This window comes from Nicrophorus vespilloides, unplaced genomic scaffold (genome assembly GCF_001412225.1).
Source record: "Nicrophorus vespilloides isolate i.1.1-1 unplaced genomic scaffold, Nicve_v1.0, whole genome shotgun sequence".
Lineage (NCBI taxonomy): Eukaryota > Metazoa > Arthropoda > Insecta > Coleoptera > Silphidae > Nicrophorus > Nicrophorus vespilloides.
The window spans coordinates 82,720-96,851 of NW_017096711.1; the positions used below are offsets into that span (position 1 = coordinate 82,720).

Below are 14,132 nucleotides of genomic sequence, written 5' to 3' on the forward strand. Positions count from 1 at the left end.
AACTTTGGAAAGATTAGCGAGAAGATAAATATGCATATCAATATGAATCTCCATATTAAATGGATCACAAAATGACAGCTGTCATCTTGAATCAAGGTTATAAAGTCCACGAATAGTTCGGTTTCAAACAGTCCTCAATTATCCGGACTATGCGAGATATTCCTGCTTTCATAGTTTTATGTACAGGAGTTTTCAGTAATTTTCGAAAGATTAGCTAGAAGATAAATATGTATGTCGAGGTTGAATATCCAAATTAAATGTATTGCGAAATGACAGCTGTCATCTTGAATCAAGGTTATATATATAAACTCCAGGAATAGTTCGGTTTTAAACAGTCCTCAATTATCCGGACTATGCGAGTTATTGCTGCTTTCAATGTCTTCAATGATATATTTTTATATACTGGAGTTTTCCGTAACTTTGGAAAGATTAGCGAGAAGATAAATATGCATATCGAAGTTGAATCTCGAAATCGGAAGCATAAAACATGTGATTTTTCTCTCTCTTTTTTTCTGTATTATTTGTTCGTTTTGCGGATCGTTGTCGGATTAATCGGGTGAGCGCGAAGGAAAACGGATTTAGCAGCGCCGAAGCAAATAATAAAGTTTGCGAATTGATGGCAATGTAAATTCCCTAAAACCCCCACTCACACATACACACACCGAAAACCCTTTTGCATAACTCACCCCGCCGAAAACAAATTTCGCATTAATGGCGCGGCACTCTCATTTAAGTAATTAACATTTGCATTCGCCAGGCCGGACAAATGGAGTTTATTTGTAAATATGAAATGCGCGAATGATAATCCTGGTCGCAAAACCAACCCTCACACACACATCACCCCATCAGGACTATCCTAGAGGGAATGAGTGAGATAGAGAGAGATAGGTGCGAGGGGATCGATTTCCTGGCGCGTTTAACGTTCGACACACGCAATTTGTAACGCAAACTTCCCTCAACTTCTAGACGCGACGATATAATGCAATATCGCGGTGCGAAAGAGTCTACGAAGATATCATTTTCCACCCCTCGTCAAAGGGTGGATGCTCCCCCGACGTCCGTTTGCTTTCCTCACCCTGTACACTTACCCAGCCCTTAGGGGGAGAAACAGAAAACGCGACGCATATTGCATTTCGGATGTTATCACATTAGTCACTTAATTTATCCTTTTTTTGAAAATGATTCAGGAAGAAAAGGATTGATTGCAGTCTACAAACTCGCTTAAGAAATATAATAATGAACGTTAACTAAGCCAATTTTGTGAATCAGCTAAATTTACGTGCCCCAAATTTCTGATCTGATCTCGTATTTTTTTTTTGGGGGCGGCGGTGTAAATCACTGGCGTAGATAAGTTTTAAATTTAATTACTTTCACGTACGCAAACACCGAAAAACCCCTTTTCTTCCTATCAGATCCTGGCGCGCGATTTAAACTAATTAAGTTTGCACGCCCACTATTACACGGCTATCTATTATAACCGGAGGTCGGTAACCTACGACCTGCAAATTCAACCTAGCCTTTTCATTCATGCAATTGTTTTTTTGTTTGTTTGTTCAAAAAAGCTAAAAGTAAATAGTTGTTAGATTTCTAAATCGTCCTTCAAATTTACCAATAGAAATATAATTAATCCAATGTTGGTCCTAATCTATAAATGTCATTTAATTTATTAAGAATTTTTGTTTGTTCAGTCAAATATACATTATAGCAGCGTTTCTCAACCTTTATGTTTTACCAGGTCCTCGCTTTGACTCAAAGTGACAGCTGTCATTTTGTATCCCAATTATGTGTCACAACCTATAAGTTCATTTGACCAAACGGCGGAAACTGATGAAGTTGTGCACATCGTACATGAGGTGTGTGGAGGTGATGTGTGTCATAGGTTGAGAATCGCTGTATTATAATGCTATACCCATGTTTAATAAAAGTATGAAAGACGTGCTAACAACTATTGTCAAAGACAAATCGTTCTATTTTGACTTAATTCTATCATATCAAAAAGAAGTGCACGCATCTGTCAATCATATCCATTTCTCTCTGATTATTTGCTTCGTTTTTAATTCCTTCTTTATTATACTATGATTATCATATATTCTTATTTTGAAACATTTTTATTAAATACTTAGAAAATATAAATTTTTCTGTAGTCCATTTTAGTATTAATAAATTATTTTCAACAAGTTTCTTCTTAGTGTCAAGTAAAGCTTTATTCTTATGCAAATTTTCTATGTAAATTCATACCTAAATAATTCACTCTACTTGTCCTCAGTTGCTCTTTGCTTTTAAGTATGACTGGGGTCATGTATCATTTATTCAAAGTAAAATGTAAACTATGAAAGGTATTTCTTAGTAGTAACCTAAATATGTTTGTAGTTTTCTGTGTAAATCATTAAAATAATAATGTTTTATTTTCAAACATAATTCTTTCAAAAACGATATTTTCTACCTGAAAAGTAGAATTAATCGGTAAAATGTTCGTAAACCGAATACATTTTTGTTGTCCGAACATCAAAATCAATATTGTATACAGTATAATATATAAAGGTATTTTTCAATTTTAAACTACAAATTTAGTATATAGATTTATTTTCTGAATATGGGAATAATAATGATTGTTATATATTTGACGCAATAAAACAATAAAAACTTTTATAGTGTTTTTTGGAACAAGAACAAACCAAAATATATAATGGAAAGATTACTTTAATGCCTATTTTGATGGATTTACTTTATTACATTAGAAACAATGTTAACCGACGCTATAAATCTAAGTTCAAATTATTGCTACTCAAAAAGTATATATAAACTCAGAAAAATCAGAAAGTGAATAGTTAAAAAAAAACTACGAAAAAGGATCATGTTTCCACCCCGCGCTGTGTGGTCCATCGTGAACGTTGTTACGTAACGTGCATTCCGAGCCATTGTTCTTCGATTGCCCACCAAAACGTAAAAATTGCTGCACGCATTTTTCGCCGCTCTACTCGCGCGCTGATGGGAACCTTAGAGAGCGGTGTAATCTTCTGCCGATCAATCTTCATTAATCAAAGCAAGATTATTTCCTTATAATTGCTCGGTTTTGGTTTTCCTTTGGGCATCGCTTTCCCAACGATCTGGGACGCAAAGCATGTGATTATTGCGAAGCAAGACGTCACGAAAACCTCAGAGCTTAATTAGCACTAACATCTTCAACGATGCCAAAAAAACGTTAAAGATTCTTCATGAACTAATACTTATTAAAAAAAAACATATTTAATGACAAATCAAGAATATTTTACACTTTGACACATGGTGACAACTATCATTTTCAGAAACGCTGTATCCATACTAGCTTTGTTGAACCGGGAATTCCCGGGAAAAAAATATTTGTTATTAATTAAATAGATGATATTTAGTTTACTATTTGTTATATTAACATTTTTTGTAATAATTTTTGTATTTCGTGCAATGTAAAATGCAATATAAATTAATTAGAAACTAAAGAATTTTAGTTTTATTCATTTTTTACATTATTTCTTAAATTTGTTAAATCCCGAGAAATCCCGGGAATGCCTTAAACAGATTTCTCATGTCCATGGAATCAAAAAATTTTGGAACCTAATCCACACTATAAGCATGATCTAATGTAAACTGTTTCTAAAAAGTATTGTGTAAACAAGTTAGAAATAGTTTGATTATTCATTTAAATCTTAATGGGAAATGTAATTCCCGAGTGGAAGCTGAAGATTAAATAGAATCGTTGCAGCATGTGCACTTTGGCTTCGCAAAATATTTACTGCATTCCGGAATAGGGAATTCTAAATACACCTTAATACATTTACCGTCAGGTAGGAGAGGAGAGTCAAGACGTTTGCAATCCCAAACCGAAGGGGCGACATCGATATTTCATACAACTCAATTCCGCAATCGCATGTTCAATATTTGAGAAGCTCCAAGAATTACTAATTAAGATTTTACCTTCACTTTCTATGAATTCGTAAATTAAATCCTAAATGTATAAAGAAAAGTAAATGTAAATAAAAAAAAATAAAAAAACGGGAAGCTGCAACAATTACTAATTAACTAAGATGTTACATTCATATGCTATAAAAATTAGATAAATTAATTATTAAATTAATTCTGATGAAAAATTAGAAAAACTAAAATTAAATGTAATGAAATAACACATTTAAAAATTGAAATGTTAGAAATTGATCTGTTACAAAATTTTTTCATTAAATATATTCAAAAGTTAATCACTAAATTTTACATAATAGTTCATCTAATCTTCATTTTACCGTTTGTCATAAACGTCATAAGAGAAGCCATATATTTTTTTTTGTATTTATGTACCTTAGATCAGCCTTTATTTGTCACTCATATAGTGCAAATAACTCAATTTTATCCTGGAAAATTTATTTGATAATATATAAACATTCTATGATAAAACAGTAAAAATGAAAATATTAAGCATATTTCAATTGAAAACTTTACATTTAATTCATTAAAAAAATTGAAACTTTATAAATTGTATAAATCAGTGTTTTCTAAAAAAATATTGTAAATTGAGAAACACCAAAGATTACTATGTCTAATTGCTTTTTTTTAATTATTAAACCAATTATTAAATCAAACTTAATTTTGTTTAACTTAAATTTATGTAATCGAAAGGTCAATTATGAATCATTTTTGGAAACTCTGGTATACATAATTATATATTTGTTCAATTTATAATGTTGTATTGATATATGTGTAAAAAATAATAATTTTATATAAGCCCCAGTGGCCTAATGGATAAGGCATCGGCCTCCTAAGCCGGGGATTGTGGGTTCGAGTCCCATCTGGGGTACAATTTCTTTTTTTCGATTATATATAATCAAAAATTATTGATTAATTATAATTATTAACAATATAGTATATTTATATTATATCTTTTGTCTTTTATTTATTCATTATATAACAATATTAGAAGATTATAAAACTATTTAGATTGCACTTAATTCATTTTTCAATATGCAGATATCCGTCGACTTACGAACTAGTTCCGTTCCAATGGGTTGTTCGTAAGTCGATTTTGTTCGTAAGTTAGGGGAATTTTTAAAATTTTTAAATATACTTATCTTACCACACTTTATTATGGTTTTTACTTTTATCTATGATAAATTCCGTATTACTGACTGCATAAATTTGAAAAAATAGATTAAAATAAATAAAATACTTACTTACAAGTACTTTTCAATGTAGACTTCACAATTATTTAATAAAAACGACAAAAGAAACAAATGCAACAAAACAGATAGTACATCTTCCTTGTAACAAGTTATAGCTTTTAGAATTTTGTTCGTAAGTCCGGAAGTTCGTAAGCCCCCGACTGTATATAATTCTAATAAAATATGTATTACAATTATGTTTGAAATTGTATTGAATAGTTTAAAAACCGTTTATTGTTTTTCTGTCTTTACAAAAGAAACAAGTAATAAAAGCTAAAATATTGCGCTATTATAAACGTTTGATTAAGGATGAATAAAATTGAAGGTTGCTGTGATAGGAAGCTATTAAATGCGAGCCGCATATAACGAAGGATGATATCGTGTTATGAAAATTTCGTGTAGGAATGTGTATGAAGTAGGACGAAATGGGATGGGAAAGAAAACGAAAATGAAAAGAAAAATGGGAGGACCGAGTAATACCTTTTTTTTCTCTGTTGTTGTCCATTCGCTAACGAAACGTTTAATTAAAAAGGATGATTTGTGTGCGTACGAGGACAATCCCCGTCTCCACCCACGGCATCTCCGTCTGTCCGTCCGATCCTTGGTCCATCCGCAAACATAAAGTATCATTATCGATGCGGCTCCCTGAATAAAACATCGTATAGCCTGGACCGACCATCATAAACTGTCTGCAAGTTGAAAAAAATGCACGTCCGCCTCACTTACCATTTCAAATCTTACACGAAATCCACGAGCGACGACCGTTCACCATATATGGTCAATTACATGAACGTCGGTATTCCTCAAAAAAATAATTACAGACGATTTTTGTATACATAAATACATAGTTGTAACAATAATAATGGCAGTTTTTTTGGTAAAAGAACTATGATCAAATCGCATGGGTGTACAATAAAATAAACTATATTCGACTATACTTATATTCAACAACAATAATTCTATTCAACTAACTCTCTATTTTTACTTTATATCAACTAACTCTCAACTCATATTAATTCTTTTTTTTGTTTTACATTCAATTTAGAGGAGTCTACGTTTTCTTATAGCACGTCCCTTTTTTTAATGTATACTTCTTTTGCAGACCTGGTGGAACGAATCTGCCACCTAAATAATTGTATTTCCCTTGAAACTTTTTAGCGCAAATCTTTGGGTCCGTTAGTGAAATCAACAATTCGGGTTCTCCTTTTTCAACATCCCAACCGCTCGGCACATCCACACTGGCGATTGGTATTGTGTCATTATTTTTCATCAGGTTTATTATAGGTATGAACTGTTCTCTCATTGGAGGTTTAAGGCTGAAACCGAAAATAGTGTCCACAATAAGCCATACCTTGGAAACATCTTGAGGGACTTGTTCTGTAAGTGGTATCTCCATTGCAGAGCATTGTAGTGTCAGGTTTTGGTATAGGGTATTCTCTGTTCTTCGGGTATAGGATACCATTGAATAATAGCCAAAAAGCTTCAGGTGTCTGGCACAAACTAGACCATCACCACCATTGTTACCAGGCCCACAGCATACCAAAATATCTTTGCCTGCCAACTGCTCCCTGGAGTATGTTTTGGCAATTGCAGTGGCACAACTTAAACTAGCTGATTGACACTGAATTTGTACTCATTGAAGAGTTCCAAATCAATGTTTGTTTCTTCATCTTGTGTCAAGTACTTCAGACTCATGCCTCTAAATTTACAATGCTTAATTATTGATAGGCAACTCATTAATTTATATTTTGGAATAACAAACATGTGTCTTCGGATAACAAATACAAGTTTCACGTCACGTACACTATACCATTCTATTGTTGTTGCTTTTGGAAGCTAATACAATTGACAATATAAATCGATGTTCGGTTAACGTACAATTATGTTCAGTAACCAATCACCTATACTATATTAATTCAATTAATATGCACTACAGTTAATTATATGAGATTTCAGTTTCAATCCAATCTTGAAATAGAATTTGCTGCATAATCTCTTTGTTAAAAATGTATTTGAAAAACATCAATACTTGTTGAATTTGTAAAAGAAAACTAAAATAAGTATCATCTTATAACAACAATAGAAATAGTTTCTAATATCTTTAATGTGCTATAAAATTTATGAAGTGAAATCTGAACTGAAAAGTTATGAGTATAAAATAAGTATTATTTTGTTATTTAATTCTCATTTTAAAGTACAGAGGTATTCAAGATCTCATCTCTATTTTTTGAAAATATACCTTGAATATACGTTTTTCATTTTAAAGCACAGCTAACTTCCTTTAAAATGAAAAACGAAATTACTTTCTGAACAACAACCACAGTGAGATCTCGTTTAACGAGCGACGTTTCGCTTAACGAGCGACGTTTCGCTTAACGAGTGACGATGAGAAGAGAAGTCCCGGATTGCGCGCCTGCTACTTCATTTTTAAAACTTGTATACACATTTGTATGTGTATTTTTGAATATGTTTCACTATACGAGTATTTCACAATATGAGTAAAAATCCAGAAATTTTGGTGAGGTAAGGTTAATCATGAAACTAGTATAGAATTATTCACAAATTTTACCAAGATTAATAAACGAAATTACTTTCTGAACAATGTCACTATTATATTGTTAATTGAACCGTTCCTTATGTATTTACATCAAAGTCATTAAAATTTACATCAACAGCAAAAAAAGAAACATTTTCATACATTACAATAAAAATAAAAGAAAAAAATATCTGCTACAAATGGGTAGTAACCATAAAATTTAAATTATCTCATTGTGTTTTGCTTATTTGATCATTGACTTAAATATTGCATTTTCAAAACTTATACTTGTCTCAAGTAATTTTGTTTATGTACTTCATTATTCCTTATATACATGCACCTTCATACTGTTTATACTAATTTCAAGTTTAAGATATTAATCATTGATTAAAGTATATTTTTGTAGTTCTATGTTTATATTTTTATACTTATTTATATAATTTTAGATTTCTCATTCAAGTTATACTAATTTCCACTATAAGATGTTAAATGTTAGAAAACTAGTTCTGTTTCTTATTAAAACATAAATTCTCAATTTTATATAATAAATATGAAGAAAGGAAATAAAAGTGTAATGATTTTGGTTTTATTATGATTTATTTATTTTTTTCCAATAGAAAATTTGTGTTTTACCAGTTGATGATAGTAGTAATCAAATATTTCAGTTATGAAACGTACAAAGTATATCTTATGTAATTTCGTATTAGCATACTTTATTATTATATAAATTTATATATTTATACAAAAAAAAATACGTCCCGTTTCATGTTTCATTTCCTTCAGTTTTCTACCAAAGGGAGGAGTGTGCTGTGGAGGAACATCGCGTGACCGATCCCCGTATCGGTTCGTAACCCTCGGATTCCCCCAAGCGTTTCCACCGCACACAAGTTGCGCAATCAACAACGAAACAACAACAACAAAAAAATAATATAAAAATAAATACAAGCCGGGGCCTTCCTCTATAAATACCCGATATTAGGAAATTACAAAGTCAACGAGTTTCCCATTAAACTGAGCACTGCTTTTTATTAATACTCTTCCGTGCGCTTCGTTTTTCCTACGTAATTCCCCGATAAAAATGAATCACATTTCGAAACATACCACTTTCAACACGACATTAAGGGACCATGGATATCCAATAAATATAGGGAGATTGCGTTTCTCCGAAATTTAATAAAAAGATTACGTTTCGAAATTTTCTTTAAAATGATTGGCGTATAAAGAAAAACTAATTTAATTAAATTATTGATCTAAAGCAGTGATTCCCAAAGTGGTCTATATCGACCCGCAGGGGTCTATGACAACCTGCAAGGGGTCTACGTCAGCGAAAAAAAAATTGGGAGTCCATGAAATGAAAATGGGGGTCCACGATAGTAAATCTCAACATACATTGATAGTACTTATTTACTTACATTATACTATCTTATAATATAAAGACATATACATTATTTATAAAAGTACCGGAAGTAAAAAAAATATTATATAAGTTTATTAAATTGTGTAAGTTATAGGATGTAGGCATTCGCTTTGTGGTCGCAAAACATTTTGAACTTGTAAAAACCTGCACATAATGATATACCAGTATCATCTTGTTACAAGCATACGCGCAGTCTCAGAATAAAGGTCTTAATAATTATAAAGATGTCCCAATAGAAATAATAAATTAACAAAAAAATAAATATCAGGTAAGTAGGGGGTCTACCCAAAACCTAAAAACATGGTAAGGTGTCTACGACACAAAAAAGTTTGGAAACCTCTGATCTAAAGCAACGTATTGCCCACATGGGGGGGGGGTACTTAAAAAATTGATACATATAGAGTTTAACTGTATGGCGTATTATGCAGTGATTCTTAAAGTATGGGTCGATACTTGTGGGGTCGCAGAAAAATTGATGATAGACACACATTCTTCGAGGGGTCCTTTAAATTTTGTTAATACAAAAGGGTTTGAGTATGGTATTATGTATATGTTACAAAGGGGACATAAGAATTTTATAAAGGCTTTGGTGGAGCATGGAACAAAAATGGTTAGGAACCACTGATCTACGGTATGTCGACTGTTTTCTGATATTCCTACGTACATTTTTTTAACATGTTTATTGCTCAAAATTAGAACCAACAGTTTATATCAAATATTTTCTTCAATAAATTAAATGGAAATAATCATAGTTTTTTCTCAAAAACTTCATTTATGTAAATAAATAAAATTAATAAATTGTAATTTTAAATAAATTTACTAGTTGAACTTCATAAATGTATTAACTATACAAATCTGTTGTTAATTTTAATATTTAATTGATTTCATCGTAATGAAATTTAAATTTCATTTTAATATTTTAATAAGCAAATTCAATTTATTATAAACAAATATAATTAAAACAATTAAATGTTACGCCTCGAAGAAATATGAAATAATTAGTGTTTAGTAATTAAAAACCCTAGTGAGTGTTGTGCGATTTCCAAGTTTTATGTAATTAAAACTTAAAGCGTATTATTTTATTATATAATTGTTTTTCGAGTTATGTGTGTATGACTAAGAGCTGTACGTGAGTTATTAAGCGTGTCGTAATGGTGAGCTAGGGTTAATCAATTTGCAAACGTTTTCGCTAAAATAAATAAATTAAAAAAAAAGAAACGTTTTCCCGTTGCAAATTCATCGGGCGTATTAATTAGTCTTGGCTATTAATTAAATGTAGTTTTTCTTTTTTGTTTTCTCCCAGTTGCATTTTGCCTGCGATTTATCTGCGGGCCATCTGTTCCCGCCGCCTAACGGTTACGCGAAAGCGAATTTTTGCCTTGCGGGGGCTCGATTACGTGTGCCGCCTCTGACCGGAGGTTAACTTCGTTACTGCGCGCGTCCATATACTGTTATCTAATTGAACAATGCGTGAAAGGAATTTCCTATGGGCTCGTACCTAATTGATACTCTTCTATACTTCCACACTTTCGTTTCGACCATCGATCGAAGTATTTGTTCTTCCACGAGTGGAAGAAGCATCGTGCAACAGGCATCTTCTACTAAGGGATTCGGTTTCGCATCAACTGCAAAACTTAATGGTATTTGAATACATTTCCTTCCAGTTTTCCTCTCAGCTTATTCTATTTTTTCCCTACACTACTTTCAATATGCTATTCAATAGAATTTGAATAGGAAAATAGAATTTGTTAGACTAGGCTTTTATCAAAGTTTAAGAACTAATCAAATTCTTTTATAACAAATATAAACATGAAATGTAAATAAAATGAATAACCAGTAAAATTATTCATTAAAGCTTTGATTCGTAATTAACAGTAAATAAAATTTGTTTTCCTATATTTTACTATAAACATTTTATAATTACTTTCAAACTTAAACAAATATTAACATTCAACAGTAAATTTAAGTGTTTTATTTTTGTATATTTCTTTACATAAATAAATAAAAAAATATGTTTCTATATACAAAAGTAATACGCATATCTTTTACCTTTAGTTTCTGACTATTTTACAGTTTTATAAAATGTGTTAATACAATATTGATTTTTGCATATTTCTTCAATTTTTATATAAATTAATTAAAGTTGTTTTTCTTATATAAGATACAAGAAAAAATATGAAAATAAGAAATAATATTTTGTCATATTTCAAGCTTATACAATAAATATGTCTATATTAACTCCTTAACTGATTATGACGTATATATTCGTCATGGTCTATTGTTTTGCGTAGATCTTATAACGAATATATTCGCATCATGAATTTACTTGATTATGTCGAATATATACGCGTCAACGTCATGTCACGTTGACGTTTATAGAGTGTGGATTTATGTTGAATCATAATAATATCAGGTAATATTTTTTATAAATTAAGTATTTCCATCTTACAGTTAATATTAATTGGCCTTTGGTTAATAAAGTTGTAAATTTTAAATAATTTTATACTAAACTATACTCGTTTTGAACTAAAATTTAAAAAACCTTTGATTCATTTAACAATTTGTTTCTTTAAAAAAATGCTTTTTGAAATAATTAATTAAAAAAATCTCGATAATTTTAGCATGTGTTTTTATCTAACTTGTCGTAACATCTAATTAATCATTAAAATATAAACTGTCAATTAACAAAAATGTCAACTAAATTATGATATGAAACGTCAACTTCACGTCATAGAATGTGGATTGATGTTTAACTTCATGTGGTAAAAAAAAACTTCACACATTTGGGTTTAAAAATGTTGTTTCCAATTAAAATTCTAAGAAAAATATAAAGAAGACAAAATTATAATGTAAATGTATTTAGGAAATATGTAAATGGATGTAATGTAAGTTTAAGCATTTCGAGATTATACAAAATTGTGTAATTCATATAATTTTGCGGCGTTTAGAGTGAAGATGCGGCCATGTAAATCCGGCGGAGCGTCTAATTATTATAGTTACATGTAAACATTGTATTTGAGTGTACGCAATTAGTTTAGGGACGGGTGGGGCGGTTAAAGTGGCTGCAGCGATATGAGGGAAGTTTCGGTGTTGGTAATTAGAAAAAATGGGACACAGGCGGTGGCAAACGCCACCTCCACCACCATCTTTACATCTACATCCGCCTTCAGCTAAGAGAAGAGCACAGGTGTTGTTGCAGCTTTTCTTCAACAAGTCGCCGAGGTCGGGAAAGTTTTTATTTTTCGGGGAAAAGTTTAACAGCGAGAAGGGATGATTACCAATCCAGGATAATTGAGATCTAGCGTTGCGGGCGTTATTTATATGCCATTTGGACGGCGTGTAGAGCCACCTGTAAATTCAAATTTAATCGCGAGGTGATCTATTCAAATGAGTGGTCCGTATGCACAGCTCTGCTCAGCTCACATCCAGATACATACGCATACTTATACACAGGTCCTGCATTTATTCATATAATTACCACGCTCCGCTTTCTCACTCGCTGATTGACCAGCAACGGACACAGCTTCTACTACAACAACAACAACCACCACCGTCTGGTCCTTATCCAAGATCTGGCCAACACCTAAACGGACAACACTCTCGACAGCCTCTCTCGCATTCCCTCCGTTTCTGTTTGCTCCTTTTCGGGCCGCACCCTCTCTCGTAAGCAACGCAAATCCAAGATGCAGGCTTGAACAAACAGTCAGTGGTCTTTGATTGATTGCCCCTTCGGCTCATGATGATGATGATGATTATCGCTGTGGGTGGCGCCAGGGCTACCGATTCGATTAATTATTTTCGTGGCGCGAGTGCTAGAAACTCCCAGTCTTCGTCTGCATCAGCAGCAACAACAACAATCCTTCGAATCTCATACTTATACTTCTTTATCGTTCAGAGAGGTTGTTGGCGTGAAGCAAATCGGATTTAACCGTGAACGCTTCTCGCCACCACCAAATTATCATCGGGTCTAAACGCGGTGGGGGGACCTCATTCTCTACTGTCGGACGTCACACTGTGGAATTTCATTTCGTTGGGTCCTCGAGGACGCGCGAACAAAAGGAGACGGGAACAGCTAGAAAACATCATATTACGAATCGGAAAATATAATTCCGATTTCATTGTTGACTTCGAGTGTTCATTATGTCGGTCGAATCGTATAATTTCTAAATTCCAATTCATAAGAATCGTTCCAAAACGTAATTACAATTTACCTTTTACATCATAATAATCGTATACCTGTGAGAAAAGCCATGAATTCATCAACATTCTCATATTCATTAATTTTATTTCATCTATACAAATTTGTATTGATAAAATATTAATTTTTACATTTATAATGAAATTGTTTTTAGCATAAATTAAATTATTGAAAATTTTTACAAATATTTAAGTTATCACCATTAACACATTGAAGAGCCAGAAATTCCTAAATTTCTAGACCTAAGGCAACTGAATCAACATCGGATGGCATAAATTCAACACAAACATCTTCTACTACCCTATCATTCTCATCCCTTTCCTGGACATTTTCTAGAATATTATAATAATACCCCACCGCTAGGGATGTTTTAAAGATGGGAGAATGTGTGTCTCAAAGAGTTAAGATCAATTAGTTCCTTGGTGGCCCGCGGGCCGCAATCAATCCCAGAAGAAATTTTAAATGGCCCGCGAATACATTTCAATTATGTAAATATTTGTAATACGGTGCTTAAAGTTTTATAGGCATAGAGAAGAAAAGGAATTGAAGTAAATTTATTATCGCCAATAAGAAATTACATAAAGATTCAGTTAAAACCTTAATTTGAACAATCTCAAACTGTTGATCCGCGGGCCGCAGTTGGTTATAGTTTTATAGACATAGAGAAGGAAATTAATTGAAGGAAAAAGAATTAGTTTTGTTACAAAAAAAATCAATAGTTTAGTTGAATTTGTCGTTATTTTACTATCAACTCAAACTTTATTACAATATCAAATGAATATTCAAAAATAATGTGAA

At 31.9% G+C, this 14,132-nt stretch overlaps 1 non-coding gene and 1 pseudogene across 1 annotated transcript; one reads left to right on the forward strand and one right to left on the reverse strand.

Annotated features, from left to right (window-relative positions):
* The first annotated feature begins 4,749 nt into the window (after positions 1–4,749).
* Trnar-ccu lies at positions 4,750–4,822 on the forward strand. The gene has a single exon. It is a non-coding gene; the product is annotated as a tRNA-Arg (tRNA).
* Positions 4,823–6,234: 1,412 nt separating this feature from the next.
* LOC108557956 lies at positions 6,235–6,878 on the reverse strand (annotated as a pseudogene).
* Positions 6,879–14,132: the final 7,254 nt, after the last annotated feature.